The sequence below is a fragment of the Rhipicephalus sanguineus genome, chromosome 5 (assembly GCF_013339695.2).
Source record: "Rhipicephalus sanguineus isolate Rsan-2018 chromosome 5, BIME_Rsan_1.4, whole genome shotgun sequence".
Taxonomy (NCBI): Eukaryota; Metazoa; Arthropoda; class Arachnida; order Ixodida; family Ixodidae; genus Rhipicephalus; species Rhipicephalus sanguineus.
Window position 1 is genome coordinate 202,600,073 of NC_051180.1, and position 16,897 is coordinate 202,616,969.

Consider the following 16,897-nt stretch of genomic DNA (forward strand, 5'->3'; position numbering starts at 1 on the left):
GGATATAAATGTGAAGAAAGTAAAGTGGACGATAACATAACTTGCCGCCGGCAGGGACCGAACCTGTGACCTTCGAATAACGCGTCCTATGCATGCTCTACCACTGAGCTACGGCGGCGGTCATCTTCCCGTCCTCTTTGTGGGGTATATATGTGAATTTAAACCTAGGAGTGTTAGTCAGCAAACGAAAAACGAACGAAAAGGCGTTGCTAGTAGACATTGAGAATTGCTGCAGCTGTATATCAATAGATGGTGTCGTCATCATTGCGAGGCGTGATGTTGCACATCAGATAAATGTCACACAGAAGATGTCGTCAGGCGGTGAGCCACTGTTATGGTGTTCCGCCGAAGGGAGAAATTTCAACGCATGTGGCGCGTCGGGTGGGACGCCGCTAGCCGCGGCGGCAGGCGCTGCCAGCATATATATACGCGGGGCAACGGAAATGCGGCACAGCTCACTGGAGGCCCTCCATGATGTGGCGCTCTGTCACGTTCTTCCTCTCGCTTTGAGCGACTGGCCTTCGTGTTGGCTGCGGGATTCTGCTCATTGGTGAGATCAGATCGGCCAAGAGGACGTCTTCTTAAATGTGAGGCATTCGGTGATTTCGTGGTTGGGGAACAATGTTCTCGCGACCGTGGGTAAAATGTTACGTTTACTAACTTTTGCTTCTTTTCGAACCAGTCGTAAATGCCCTCTAGACGGAGTGTACCTGGGGACCACGCTGAGGGCTAGTGACAGTGAAGACCGGCGCATATGGCGTCGCAGAAAGGTTGCCGTCCATGGCGCCCATTATTTCATTGGCCTGAGCACAGCTCCACACGCGAAACTGCTTATTGCGTAGGGGAGGTCTTGTTACACACAAAATGAGACAGATGGAGTGTGTTTACTTGACCAGATAATATGCCTGTATGTGTCTCCTTTCTTTGTGTGCTGGTGAAGGCGTCTTCTTTTCAAGTTCGCTGCTTCTTCCATGTGAAAACGGTGAGGCGCACCAAAAGGGCTTGCTCTAGCGATAACCAATAATGAGATGGTTTTGCCTTTCGTCAGAAAATTTTGCGCCTGAAAGCTCAGATGGAAATACCGGTTTTATGCCCTGCTCTATGTCGCCCGAAGCAAAATGGCGGCTTTAAAGGGACACTAAAGAGAAAAACCATTTTTCTCACATCAGAAAATACTCTTTCACGGTTGCAAGATCACTCTTGCCGCAAGAAGACCCTTGATAAGCGAGAGAACGCGGGGACGCCACTTCGAAGTTTCCGCACCAAACGACGTGATGACATAGATTTTGAGGGTGTCGGCCCACGTTGTCCTTAATCGGGAACAAATGAATTACACTGGCCTCTGAGTGGGCCATAGACTTAGCATACCAAGTTTTAGCAAATATCGTTTAGTGAATGTCGCAAAAATACGGAAAATGCACTTTGAATCAAGTGACGTCACGCGCGGTGATTCTCTATTGTCCGTTTTTCTATTGTCTGTTGTTTTTCTCTATTGTCTGTTTAACTGCGACCATATTTTTGTGTACACCTTTACACGTGAATAGCAAAAACGGCAAATTCCGGAGACATGTAGTGAGCGCGATTGCTCTTTAAATGCACGCATCAGCTCGAGGCTGACTGATGGAACTGATTCATGAATAGCGTAGCTCTAAACGTTGAAAAAAAAAGTAAGCGAATCGGGTGACTACCGACGTGAGCGTTGTATTTCATCTGCTTACATGGACACAGGAAAACAAGTATGGGGAGCCAATCTGCACGTGTCATGATTTACGCTGACGCTGAATGCGAAATAGCTAAAAAAAAAGAGTCACAGTTTCGCCGCAACGGCGAAGGAATGAATGCGATAGCAACAAATTGGAATGTAACGCGAAGAACCGAAAGCCGCTTGAAATTTCCAGTGCGTCGCTCAAGCGCAAAGACACACACAGGACGAGCGCGAAATATGAAGTGTCACAGCTGGACACTTCAAGCGCGCTGCTCAAACATAAAGAAGGACACATGAAACGAATGAACACGTACACACAAGACGAGCGCGAACTGTCACAGTTGTTACCTATTTCTGTTTGAACAGCGCGCTCCTTTCGCAAACGCGGCCGTAGCGAGCGAAGTTACCTTCGTACGCTCTGTGACTTCAGTGCGGACATTGCGGAGAAAGCACAAGACAGACCCCGGCCGCCCCCTTCTTTCCTCGATAAGCGCACGAATGCGACCACGCTATGTAGGGCGAACAGAAACGGCGTTCGCAAAAGCGGGGCGAGCTGGCCGACGCCTTGAAGTGCGCCCTTTGCGCTCCCAGCGCCATCTCGCTGGTAATGTAAACGCTTATAAGCGCCTGCCGTCTCTGAGTACTGCGGTAAAGGGTGTGTATATAAAGCTCGCCGTTTGCTGCCTGAACGATCTGCACTCTGTGGCAGAGTGGTTAGAGCCACGCGCTGCGGATCGAGAAGGCGCTGGTTCGATTCCGCGCTCGGAAACTTTTTTCGAATTATTAACGACGATAGTCTTTCTTGGGATACTTAAACGGATAAATTTTGGTCTGTCTTTCTGGTCTGTCATCTCACGGTCTGTCATCTCACGCAGCGCCTCGTCTATCGTCTTTAGATGACATTTGCAGCAAAGCACGCAGATACGCGGGCAATTTTTTTTCTTTGGGAGTGTTATATATATATATATATATATATATATATATATATATATATATATATACATATATATACATATCCGCAGAATGACGGCGACAGCAAAAATCAGCCGAGACTGTCCATATAATTGCTATCGCAATAAAAAAAAAAGCCATCGCATGTTCGTCGCTGCACAATCAATGTGGCAGCAGAAGGAAGAGGCCGCGCCGTCACCGATAACCATTAAGAGGACCTTCTTTTGCATGAGCGCAATTCTCTGCGTGATCTCGCTTTAATTAATGTCGCCGCTGTGATGGATGGTCGTACCAAACTTACAATCGGTTCCTTCTCGGTCGAGTCAGCCATTGTTCGCAAAGGAAGCCCTGCTCCCCACTTTCCGTGTGCGCTACATTTATTACACCGATAAGCAGCCGTCCAAACATGAGCCACTACCTTGTGCTCCCCAATTGCCGAAGCTTATATCACGCCAACGATTATTTTTTAGTGTTGTCTATACAGGCGTATTTAGCATTAGGAACACATTAGCCGCACATCTATCCGAAAATACTTACTGCAAATACAGTTGCGAAGTGCCCACTACGTCATAATTCTTCCTTTTGCGACAGCGAAGAGTTCACTGCTCACTTTGTTACAGCTGCTCACATTGTTGATGCTTTTGGTGCTGCTGATTGTCAAATATGTGGGAGCGTTTTGTAATAAGTGGGCCTTCAAACCACCCGCTCGTTGCGCAATCAGCATGTTCTGACGCCTGGTGCGTTTCTGCGCTGCGGCCACGCAATATTACATGACTCCTCCCACTACATGACATTCCTGTAGTGTTCTTTTTTTTTTTTTCGAAGCGGTTTCAAACAATGGCGGGGCTCTTCATGATATATATATAGGAAGGCGCTCGCCATTTCTCGAGGTGCTATGCATACATTGAATGAGCTTCCTTTTAGCGCGCCGTACAATCTGACGCAGTTATTCTAATCAGCTCACGATCTGAACGTAAGTGGCGAAGAAATTCACACCACCCAAGCCCAGTTGAGCACGAAAAGGCACGGCACATTACCTTGTTCCTTCACGTGGAGCAGAGGCAGAGAGAGACGCGGCGAGGCTCCTTAGACCGGCTGCTGTTTGTATGCCCTGCGCTGGGCAAGAGAGGAAAAGTCGGAAAGGATAATAGTTAATACGACTCGGCCTAAAGTCTGTCGCCAAGACCCACTGCGCGTGAAATGTGCAACAATTTCACAGTTAATGTCGCGCTAAGTATACAATGTGCAGATAAAAAAGAAAATAACAATATATGCAGGTATATACGCGTTATGACACAACGGAGGCGTTTTCTTCAACAGTGAAATAAATATTTATTTCCCGACAGTTTTGGAAGGGGAATCACATGAAGAAAAAAAAAAACATGCGTGGCCGAAAGTCGTTGAAAGTCCCCGCCTGGTTCCGGTATGCAGTCAATCAAATAAGAATTAACACCTCGGCGACGAAGTCATCTGGAAGCTAGGGTGAAGTGTAGGTGACCTGCCAAGCACCCGCCATCGCTTTTCTTTGCCTTTGCTCTTATTATCAAGTACACGAGCTCGAGCGCGTCATATTTCGGCTGTCTGGTGCAATGTAAACGTAGCCAGGAGCTAAAAAAAAGACAAGAAAAAACAGGACACACACACGGAACGGCCCCAACGGGCTGTGAGTGAAACCACCCACGCTCTTTTACAATCGATCAAGAGAACTATGTTCCCATTGCGCGTAACAGGAAATCTCGTGCCACATGTTTGTTTTGATGTCCCGAAACGCCTTGGACGGTTTTCAGCCTGCAGTCTTCTCGTTGCATTTGGTACAATACGATTTTCAATCTCGAAGCACCCGTGCTTGGCGAAGTAAATGCGCCTTCTCAAATCTTGTTTGCACGAGATGAACGTTGATGCGTTTATAAGCGCTGCTAGTGATGTGAATTATGCGGTCGTATACAGGGAGCGCTTGTGCCTGGCGATTATTCAGCAAGAAGCGCCCTCCTTTCTATATGCGCACGGATTTCTTTGTTCACCGTTGCTCCTTGCCCAGCAAAAAGAAAATCCCCATGCAGCGCCCCCTGCCGACAGAAAGGCTGGCCAGCTGGTTGCCATGGAAACGGGCGTGCTGCACAAAGGGGTTGCGAGCTGCGGGAGGAGCAAAAAACGCCCAACGAGGGAAAACGAGAAAGACGCGCCCAGCTGCGGGCGCGGAAAAACCGGCGGGCGAGAGGCTGCACCGAAGCGTGAATAATTGAGGGCGCCACCTGGCACGCCTCATCCACTTGGTACACCTGTCCGGAATCGCGTATTTCACTGCTTCGGACCATGCTGCACGAGCATTTTGTGGAAAGTGATTGTTACGAATCCGCACTAAAGGTGTGCTGTGCGCCTGGCCGTGACCGCACTGCCTTACATCAAGACTCGGGGTGAAAACCCGCGTGAAAGGGAGGCAGCATAACAGCAGCAAAAGTTTACGGGGTTCCACTGCATATGCGAATGTCCGCTCTATTCTTGCACGAAGCTTCTATAAACATCCCACAAACTACTACAGGCCGGAACTTTTCATTGGCCCTGGAGAGAAAGCGGGAACGTAGCCTTCTCCGAAAATTTCGCCTGAGGGTGTGCCTGGCCCTTCCTTCGTGAGTGTCGGGAAGTCGCTCCGATAATGCTAAGGCTGCATCACAAGCACGAGCTGTAGTACATGTGATAGAGTATATTCAAAGACATACACACCTGTTTACGAAAATGACATGGTGTGGCGGCGGCTAACGTTCTCGGGTTTCGTCACAAACAGCGCAGATGGAGCGAGGCCCACATGCGTGTCTCTGTTGCACATGAGTTTAACGAAGCTTAGACGAAAGAAGAAGACTGCCCCGTGTTTGTTCGGGTGTGAAACGGCACACTGCACACGAAGTGGTCATTCCTGCTCTCTTTTTTCGTGTGCGTGGTTCTTTCTTGCCTGCATCCAGCGCTGACCGGGCATTGAGTTTTGCATTCCACTTTATCGGAGTCGAGAAATGTCATCACTTCATGCGCATTGGTATCGTGTGTGTGTACAGAGCGAGGACAGACATGGCCGACTTTCGCCATTGTCTCCAGCAATATGAAAAGTGTGTCGACACAAATACAGTTGGCTTGGCGATGCGCATACGGTGGGGAGACGCTACGAAGGACACACTACTCCGCTGTTGTTTGTAGTCGGTCTTTGGTAGCGCCTCCCCATACCGTAAGCGCATCGCCAAGCCAACATGAGCCAAATAGCGCCTTTCGTCTCATTACTGACAGATGCGGTGGAGGCAGGAAATTTTCCGAAATTGCCCGTGGCATAAATTATAACACTCGAGCTCAATCGCTCGAAACTGTGCACACGTGTCCAAGGCATAGAGCTCTGATTGGGCAAATAATGAAGACATTATGCTGTGATGGATCCTTTTACGGCGCATATGCGATTCCGAATTGTAGCCAGTGCGTTTACAAGGCGTATCCACTTGGAATGGACCTAAAGGATGCAGCCGAATGGACATATTGTGCATCGAATTCTTGATCGTTCATCACGCGCTCATTCCATGTTTTTAGATTTCATAAAGGCATTTGATAATGTCTGTCATAAACTTGTAATCCACAAACTACGAAACTTGAATCTTGAAGCTAATCTATTAAATGGATCGATGCTTTCTTGCTAATAGCTCACAATTCGTTACCGCTAACGGCTACAATTCAACAATGTGTTCAGTTGCTTCACGAGTGCCCTAATCATCGGTCTTGGGTCTTTTTTTTTTAATATATATTAATGATCTTCCTTCACAAGTAACTTCTGATATTCACCTTTCCGCTCACGATTGCGTTATCTTTACAGAAATTACTTCAGACGACGCTTGTAGTCCCCTACAATCCGATCTGAATATAATATGCGACTTGTGCAGTTTATGGCTAATGGAATCAAATATTAACAAATTGCATGTATCTAAGACACCTAACTCCTCTCGGGTGTACTATACTTAAATAACCTTCCTTCAGATCACGAAACTCATACTAATATCGCATACAATCTTACTTGGGCAACCCACATTAACTATGTAATTAGCGAACCGCTGCCTTAGCTACCTCAGACAAAACTTTTTTGATGCTCCCGACTCTTTAAAACTATTACTTTGCAAAACTCTTATACGTCCAAAATTAGAATATGCTTCATCAGTCTAGGACCCTCATAACACTGATCTAATTAACGCATTCGAATTAGTGCAGAACAACGCAGCTCGTTTTATTCTTTCCAAATATAACAGAACTGCCAGCGTAACAGCCATGACAACTGGCCTATCACTTTCATCTCTTGCAGCCCGGCGTGAAATCTCCCGTTTATCGTTGTTTCAAAAAGTATTTCACGACACCACATCGCATGACATGTTTATTCGTACTCCGCACTATGTATCGCGTCGCATCGATCATTCTTAAAAGGCTCATGTTCCATCTAGCAACACCGATACATTTTGCCAGTCATTCATTCCCCGGACATCACTAAAGTGGAACCGCCTTCCCGAAAAAGTTGTATCCATTGGGGATAACTCCTTGTTTCGTGATACCTTAAACAACAATTTCTAACTAAATGCCATTTTATTTACCAGCGTATCCTGTATGTCGTGTTTTCCTTGCATTTTTATATTTGTATTTCTGGTATAAGTTACCTTGACATCTTGTAATAGTTTCTTAAATTTTTCACTCTTTGTATTATATTCCTACTGAATTATATTTTACTTATGTTGTGAAACTTCTCATTGTAACATGTTGTAACCCACTACCCTCTGTAATGCCTTGTTTGGCCCTGAGGGTACAATAAGTGACACAATAAATTAAATGAAAATATTCTCTAAATATGCAACAAAATACACGCGGGTTCCACACTGCAACCAATAATAAGCCGGAATCGGAGCCAATCGCTTCACCCCGCTCCCAATTCGGCTTTGGCATGCAGGTAAATACTCTCGACGGGAGTTTTCAGGCTATATGAATTGCCTCCCATGCAGACAAGGGTGGTCCTTTCACGTGTGTGCGCTTCGCAATGTTCGACAATGAACCAAGTAAGGAAGGGAAAATGCACAACCACCCGTTTGTAGCACGGAATCACAAGGAAATCCAGACGGATTTCTCAGAAAGAAAGCCTCATAGTAACCGAAAAATTTGTCCTGGACTTGAGGTCACTGGTTCGATTCCCGGCTACGGTGGGCGCACTTCGATGAGGAACGAGGTGCAAGAACGCCATTATACTTGCACAAGGTTCACGTCAAAAGGTCCTACGTTGCCAAATTAATCGACAGACACCGCTGCCTCATGGTGTGGGGAGGACCTTGCTGCAGAAAGTGCTTGCATGGCCATCTATTGCTTTCGATGCCTGGTTTCTTTTTTAACGTGTGACTAGTAAGAAAGGAACCATGCGATGCCGCAGTAAATAATGATGTGCAGCGAAATCGCTGCTGAGCTGCACTCGCAATTCGTCCATTTATGTTGACGCCACCATCTTGAGAAACCGAGAAATTCTTCTGCCGGCTTCGTCGACGCCCGTTCGTCCATATTTTAACAGTGCGAACAGTTCGCACGGCGCGTCATCGCCGGCGCGTTACTTGCCGCGCGCCAATCACGGCGCTTGTTGTGTCGCCTTGTAAAGCAGCGGGAATACTTGCTCTCATGCAATGGTCAATTTGTGGCTCCCTTTGACCTTCAGTAAAGGCTGTCAGTGCATACACGGCGAGGCAGGACAAATAAATCAGTGCCGATTGTTGGGCTTTGTTTTACAAGAAACACTTCTTTATTATTTGTGTTACTTTTGCGCTGTTGCTTAAAGAAACAGATCAGACAGACATATCGACGTCAACAGGTTGTTTGTCGCGTTATGATATCGCCTAGTTGCCTTTCCTGGGGATATTTCACTTCTTGTCCAGAGACGAGCTTGCGGACACGTTACGACGAACGTAGGAAACTCGGGGAGACATGTCCTGCGCACAGCCGCACGTTGACTGCACCATCAAGCAAGTCTCAACGGTTTATGTGAAGGCGTGTATAGATGCCGTGCATGAAGTAACGATGTGAAGTCAGCATATGATGAAGCATATCCAAGTATTAATGCGAAATGAGTGGACGGCCAAATACTGGTGGCGTGTTGTTGGTTATAGTTGGCTTTATCCAAGGATTTCAACTAAAAAAAAGTTAAAAAAAAGTAAAAACATGTTGGCTTCGTTCATAAAAAATGAGGCCCTCAGTCAATTGCCCTTCTTTCGTTCAAGGCATTCATGTGCTTCATCCCATTTAGTGCGCCTTCTAATAACTTTACCGATGTTTTACTTGCATTTTTTGTCCATACAAGGTTACCATTAGATTACGCTAAGATAGAGCAGAAAAATGTATGACATTTTATGACGCCCCTGCAGGTGATGTCATACGGTGACTACACAATAGTGTTGGTTAGTAATTGAATTTACTCGTTAAGATAGTAGAGTTATCTACGAGGAATAAGGACTTACCCGTAAGCAGCAGCATATCCGATCAGGCCAATCGAGAAGCGGTACGGACACTGAGCAGGCGGCTCGCACAAACTCCACACTGTCCACCCGCGTGGCCAAAAGTAAGAACCAATGGGGCAGCCTGAAGACGCCCGACACGCCCGCCCATCGCTTTTCCTCAAACACGGAGCTGTGGGAAACGGCTCGCTTGTCCCCAAAAGCCCCCCCTTCCCGATGTTGTCGTCGCTCCCCGCGGAGGGCTTCCTCCGTAGGAAGAAAGACCGAGCGTGCTCATGGCGAGCTCCGCTTTCCCACGCCAGCCGGTTGAGAAATACAGCGTTTCCGACTTTAAAGAAATGTGCTGTTTTAAGAAGCCAACAATGGAGGAGGGCCCTCCGAGCGATCTGTTCTGTTCCTGAAATTATAGTTTTCTCTCTTGTATTTTCGTGTATCTTCCGTACCCTTTTGCACTTTTTCCCATTTCAATTGAAAGGTCAAACAATTTTGGCAGATCCCACGCCTTGTGAGAATCGGTTTCATGCGAAGCAGCCAACGAGTAGTTCTATGTTGCATTTCTCTGGCTTTGAGCCAAGCGTTATGAGGTGGATCGACGTGTTTTAAATGCGAAGCATTTCTTAGCGAACTTTTGCGACTTTGAGCATATCTATCTATCTATCTATCTATCTATCTATCTATCTATCTATCTATCTATCTATCTATCTATCTATCTATCTATCTATCTATCTATCTATCTATCTATCTATCTATCTATCTATCTATCTATCTATCTATCTATCTATCTATCTATCTATCTATCTATCTATCTATCTATCTATCTATCTATCTATCTATCTATCTATCTATCTATCTATCTATCTATCTATCTATCTATCTATCTATCTATCTATCTATCTATCTATCTATCTATCTATCCGCCTATGACTTTGCGCTCTCCTGGTCGTTTCGCTAATCGGATGTATACGAAAATTGGTATGGAATAACACACGCTTGTCATGAACAGCATGATTTACATTCATTCATTTCACTTCATTCATTTATTTGTTTATTTACAACACAATGTTGTGGGAGACCAGGGGAAAAAGCTGATACAATCAGCTTGAGGGTGTCCTGGCCACCCTACACGTGCTACAGCGTAAGAGGTGGTAACGAACGAAAAAAAAAAGAAAAAAAGAACAGGAAAATGAAATGTACACATAATATATTGTACATGAATATCCTTCATGCAAAAAAAAACAACGTACACATAATATATTGTACAAGACTGTCCTTCATGCAAAAAAAGAAGTAACGTGCTTTTATAGACATAATAAAGAAAACATAATAAAAAATGAATTGCTTTTCAGAAACAGCGAAATACGAAAAAGAAAAAGACGGCGTTATTTATGAGGCATATTTATGATAATATTGTGGTGAAAATTCTCCGTAGTTCTTTAAATGATGTTTCCCGGATGTTAAAAAGCTGCTCTTTACTGATTCTATTTAATAAAGCTGGGAGCGTGAACCGAAGCATTTGTTGACCATAGTTAGTGCGACATTTCTTAATTTGCCATTCTTCAGGTTTGCGTATATTATACTTTAGTAGGGTAGCCTGTAATCCTGCTAGCGTTTGTAGTGTACTAGTTTTTTTCATTAAGCTAGATTTATACTGCCGACATAGATTATAGTTAAACATTGACTTTACCGGGACAATGTTGTGTTTTATAAAGAGGTCACTGGTGTGTGAGAGGTATGAAACCTTGCATGCTGATCGAATCACGCGTTTTTGTAAAACTGCGAGCTTGTCAAACTGCGGCCTTGGGGCTCTTGCGGCCGTTCCGTTAATTTCATACATACCAAAATTGGTATGGCCTGACAAGAGTTCATGACGAACATAACGACAGGTCCTAACGTGCAAATAATCACACGCATGTCATGTGCATGCAGCATGATTTACATGACATGGTCTCAGGGCGATAGCGGCCGTTTAAATGAGTGGATATATACGAAAACTGGTATGAGGAGACATTTCTGTATGACGAAGATAACTGACACGTGGTAACATGAAAATCATGACATGCATGTCATGTACGACATGATTTACATGCCCCGCTCTGGCGCCATCGCGGCCGTTTCGCTAGATTGATATACACCAATATTGGTATTGCGCGATGTGACTGTATGAAGAATATGAATAACAGGTGGCAACATGAGAACCATGAGATGCATGTCATGTGTGTCATGGTTTATATGCCACGCTCATGGTACATTCGCGGCCGTTTCGCTAGCTCCACATACACCAAAAGTGGTATTGCGCGACGCAATACGACGAACGTGAGAGGTGGTAACATGAAAATCATGACACGTACGACATGATTTACATGCCACGCTCATGGCGCACTAGTAGCTGTTTCGCTAGATTGATACACACCAAAACTGGTATTGCACGATGTGACTGTGTGAAGCACATGAAGAACAGATGGTAACATGAAAACCATGACATGCATGTCATGTATGTGATGATTTACATGCCACACTCATGGTGCATTCGCGGCCGTTTCGCTGGCTTGATATACGCCAAAATTTGTATTGTGCGACCCGACTGTATGACGAACATAAGTGACAGGTGGTAACATGAAAACTATGCCATGCATGTCATGTATGGCATGATTTACATGCCACGCTCCTGGTGCACTCGCGGGTTTTTCGTTCGCTTATTGTACACCGAAATTCGTATTGCGCGATGCGATTGTATGACGAGCATAAGTGACAGGTGGAAGCATGAAAAACATGATATGCATGTCATGTATGTATGGCATGTCATTTATGCATGGCATTATGCATGGCATGTCATGTATATATGTCCTGTAATTTATGTCATGACCAGACAGTCATATTCGCGAAATCCTCTTACCCTTCCATTCCAATTTTGGTATTCACCAGGGTAAGGAGGCGATCACAAGAGCATCCAGACGTAGTCGGCTAGATAGATAGATAGATAGATAGATAGATAGATAGATAGATAGATAGATAGATAGATAGATAGATAGATAGATAGATAGATAGATGATAGATAAGATAGATAGATAGATAGCATGGAGATAGATAGATAGATAGCTAGATAGATAGATAGATAGATAGCTCGAAGCTGATCGCTTAGATAGATAGATAGATAGAAGTATAGATAGATAAGATAGATAGATAGATAGCTAGATAGAAGATAGCTAGATAGATAGATCGCTAGATACGATCGAAGATAGATAGATATATAGATAGATAGCTAGATAGATGATGATGGATGGATGGTATGGATAGATAGAATCAGATAGATAGATAGATAGGAATTTTTAGAAGGCTAGATCGATCGATAGTAGATAGATAGATAGATAGCTAGATAGAAGAGATAGATAGATAGATAGATAGATAGACTTAGATAGCTCGATAAGAGTACACACAAGCATTTCTGACAATGTCTCCTTGATCAAGGAAGGACGTCGCCGCTGGGACAACGGTCATAGTCGCGGCTGCTATGCTACTGGCTCTTCTGAGTGCCTCAAGCGACGGCGTCAACTTGACTGCTTGGCTTCCTCCAAGTCCGGGTTCTCACCGAGGACGCCTACCCTCGCTTCACTCGAAAAATTCACGGACATCATGCGGGAAACATCGCTGGTTAGGCTGGACCAGTTTGCGCGGTCACTTCCGGTTCATTGCGTGCCGCATTACCATAGCCGGCTGCATGTGAACTACCAGCGATCCATGGCTTCATAACAACGCTGTCCTGTGGATCAAAACAGTCGACACTCTCGGCACCATCGAAAATAGCTAGTGGCCATTGACCACCTTCGCGATGGCGCCAATGCATGACATCACTAAGAAGTCATTAGGCAACGATTTTGGCCTCGCCCGACTCTCTTTCATCCGCTTTCACATGCGTGCGACACTTTCTCAGCTGTGGACGGGATTGCGAGATACAACTCCCTGACACTCCAGATTTTTCGTGCGCCCCTGGGAGACACAGGCCGCCAGGTGGACTCCGCGTCGGGACCCATCGCACGACCTCCTTTGCCTGAAACCAAGACCACCTCCAAACCACAGAAGTCGATGACGCGGGCCCAAGCTCATCGTCACTTGGGCACGTATAGAGACGATCTGCAAGAGTGCTTCACAGCACCAGCCCACGCGGGACGAGCTCATGAGGGGTATCATGTGCTCTCAGGCTCATCGGAGCTATACGTATACGAGAAGTTCAGCGCAATTATTGGCCGAATGCGCAGGTGGTCTCCTTGCACTAGTGAGAGCCAAACGGCTGAGACAAGAGGCCTGCCAGTAGAGCTCATGTTTGCGGACGGCTCGACTGATGGCTTCCACAACCACGTCTTCACATCCAGGACTCCGCATTCGGCGGTTCCAGTATCTCGCAGACGGGCACCGCAAGGCGTTTGCAAGACGTTCCCATCCCGTTCGACGATGTCTTGCTGATGGAGGCCAGCAAGACCAAAGACGATAGGTAGAAGAGAAGAAACATCAAGTAACATGCCAGAAAGCAACACGCACTAATGAAAGTTCGTATATAGTGTTGACACAACTAGGCGGACTCATACCATGAATTTTGTGTAACTCACGCCTCAAAATGCACGCTCTAAGTAAAATGTTTTCTACAAGCTTTGCTACATGGTGCGCATACATATTCGGTCCTCCTGGCTCATATCGTCGCCGAAGTGTCGGTTTATAGCTCGTACCATATCGGCAGTGTGGCGCATTTGCAGAACAAAAAAAGAAAAAAAAGCGATAACAAGAAGTGCTGTCGTCGTTCGCGGCTTTTGCCGGAATCAATACAATTGCCCAGCGAACAGCGCTACTAAATCATTTTTTGCAGAGGTGCGATTGTGTAAACCTACCCAAGCCACATAATGGCGAACTTTTTGCATTAGTTGAAATTTCCGAAAGAGGAACTGCTATGACAGATAAATAACTACTAAATAACTAGCAGCATTCAGAGCAAGAACACTTGCGTCTGCTAGCGCAAATGATAAGTGCACAGGCAGTTACAGTTAGGCTACACTTTAGCGATAAACATAAGCAGCGCGGGAAAAACAGCCGAATTGAGTTACAACAACAGCAAAATGAAACAAATCCAGACATCGCGTATCTGCTTCTCATCCAGCCCGGAAAAGACAAAATAAGCAGAGAGACAGAAAATAGAAGTGCGCATGCGTGAGTTTTCACTGCATGCGTCAGACCATCCCGCCCTCGTAGCGCTACTCTTCTTTGCTCGCGTGGACTTTTTTTTTTTCCACTGCGACTCCTAAGCTCCGCCCATAATCCTGGTAGCGAATGAACGATTTCCTCAGGAGGCGGAAAAAGAACAAAACTGGGTAAAGGAAGTGAATAAAAGATTCGAAGAAGAGGGGAGCTGACGGGCAAGGTCTGGCATCGATTTTTTACTCCCCTTCCACTCGTCTTCTTTGATGCAGAATGAAGGAAAGGGCCCAGCTTGGAGCGAATGGAAATATCGCCCTGGCCAAAATGAGGAGCGCAGCGCAAAACAGGCGCGAGGAGGGAAACGCCGGCTGAAAAACAAAACGAAAAAAAAGCTTCCCCAGACGCGCTCAGCCCCGCCATCCCTTCTCTGAGAGGAAAAAAAAAAGATGGTGGGTGCGCGCTGCGGCAAATGCTGCTACTGCGTTTAGCGAAGGGAGGCTGCGCCGGCAAGAAGCAACAGCCGCACGGCGGGAGAAAGTTGCACCGGGATGAGCGGGGAGGGATCTTTTTCTGTGAGAATGAAGGAGCGGAAGCGCTCTTTCTTTCACCTTCCACCGCACATGGCCGGCGCAGCCATTTTTGTTGTAGCCGGCCGTCGCACCGACATAGAACAGAGACGTTAGAACCCCTGGGTTACGACTGTCTCTTTCGCGAATGCAATTTGCGAGGCGAGGCAGGGAAGGTCAAGCGTTCAGCCATCGTGATTAACAGCGCCAGGCTTGGAATTCATCGGCCGCACTTGCAGTGTCCCTCTCTACTCTGCTCATCGATGTGGACGGCGAGTTGCGGGTAAAATGCGTCTACAGCAGAAATGTCTACAGGCAGCAGCCGTGGCGAGTGTCAGGCGCCATTTTAGGCATCTGTGATGTCTTCACGATTCCTTCGGCAAAACTCGATGCGCCGATGTCACACGGTTCCTGGACCACCTGAATTGCATCCATTTACCAATGTAATGAAAGCGGCCGTGTTTATGTGCATGTTATCATGAAAAGAAATGCCCCGAAGGTTCATCGCAAGCCCATGCGCACGGGCAATTATTATCTTCTGTACCTCGCCTCGCCACCGACGGTTTTCCGCCTTTGCTCCTGTGCTACAAGTTGATTTCTGTGAAGACTGTGGTAGTAACGCAGTCAATTTACTCCCTGTAGCCTCAGGACATGCAGCCTACTACAGAGGGACTATAATTAGCGAGGACACGTTGCAAGGCTAGTTGGTTGGGATTCATTACACGGGACCGAGAGAGAAGAAACAGCGCTATGCAACTTTCGACTAAAAGCTTTCTTTTTAGATCACGCGCGCTATTTGTACAAATGCAGTGGACCGATAACGTAGCCAAGTAAACAACAAAAATAGCGCACAGGACTCGCACCTGTCATCACTGCAATGAGAACGTGTCGACATTTTCAAAGCGAGAAACCTAGAAGCCTTTTTTTCTTTATATGTCAAGGCCAATGTTCACGGATTCGTATTTATTTTTTTTTATTTTATGCTCGTCTATGATTTCACGGCTCATTGTGCCTTATTTATGATCTGCGTGTTTTCAAAAAGTGTGCAAAACAATGTGAGAACGGGAGCGGCATTGGCCATCCACTGCATGAACTGTGGGTGCAAGCCCCAGTTCACGCAATGCAAGAAGCCCGGCGCAAACGACACGGTTGATTATCCAAGCATCGCAAGGTTGAGAGATGCGTGCGTCACCAATTGAATTCACAAAGAAAGAAACTGACTTTCTTAATGAAACGCGGACAGTGACCGACGGCAATGATATAATATCTTCAGCCCTCATCGTCCTCCAGATTGTCATGTTATTTAAAATCTATTGTCAATGATCTGTAACTGAAGATGGGCACGTGTTTGCAAGTCCTTGCTGTTTTCACGTTTTACTCCCTGCAAGTGCGCTGCTCTCCGGCCTATTTATTGGTGTGATGCCATCAGAAATAAATCAAATGTTGGAAAACAGCGTTGTGTCCGTGTCGTTCTTCTGTCCTCTGCCACAGTGCGTGAAAATAGTAAAATCGATTACCAATAGGCCTGTGCTCTCTCAAAACCAAAATTGAGGAAGCTTGCACTAAGCCGCGCGAGCCTTGAAACAGCGAAACCGGACGATTCTGAAGACTAATCTGGTTGTTTCTAGGTTGCTTCGTTTGCTAGGCTTTAGCTAGGTGATATTCTAGGTTGGCTCTACGTTGACTCTCAGCGCAGATAGGTTCGAGTTAAATAACAGACAGTCACAGGCATGGTACCACAAATGTCCAAACTGCAGAGACCTCGTGTTTTCGCGCTGAAACCAAGCGTCAGCACATCTCATAGATTTACGGGCACGTCATCGTTGGCGTACGCCTTCCATCGCTTCGGGGTCTCTCTCGTTGTACCTACTCGGTGTCTTCGGCGCGCCGCCGTCGCTTCGCAGCCATTTGTCGAGCGAACTGTCGTTGCCTTCTTCATTTTTAGTGGACCAGCGGTGAGTAGTGGGATTTACCCAATTTCTGGAGCACATACCCGT

General features: G+C 46.1%; 1 protein-coding gene across 1 annotated transcript in view; it reads left to right on the forward strand.

Annotated features, from left to right (window-relative positions):
* LOC119395186 (NGFI-A-binding protein homolog) overlaps positions 1–16,897 on the forward strand; it is a 1,247,109-nt gene that overhangs the window by 447,676 nt on the left and 782,536 nt on the right. The window lies entirely within an intron of this gene.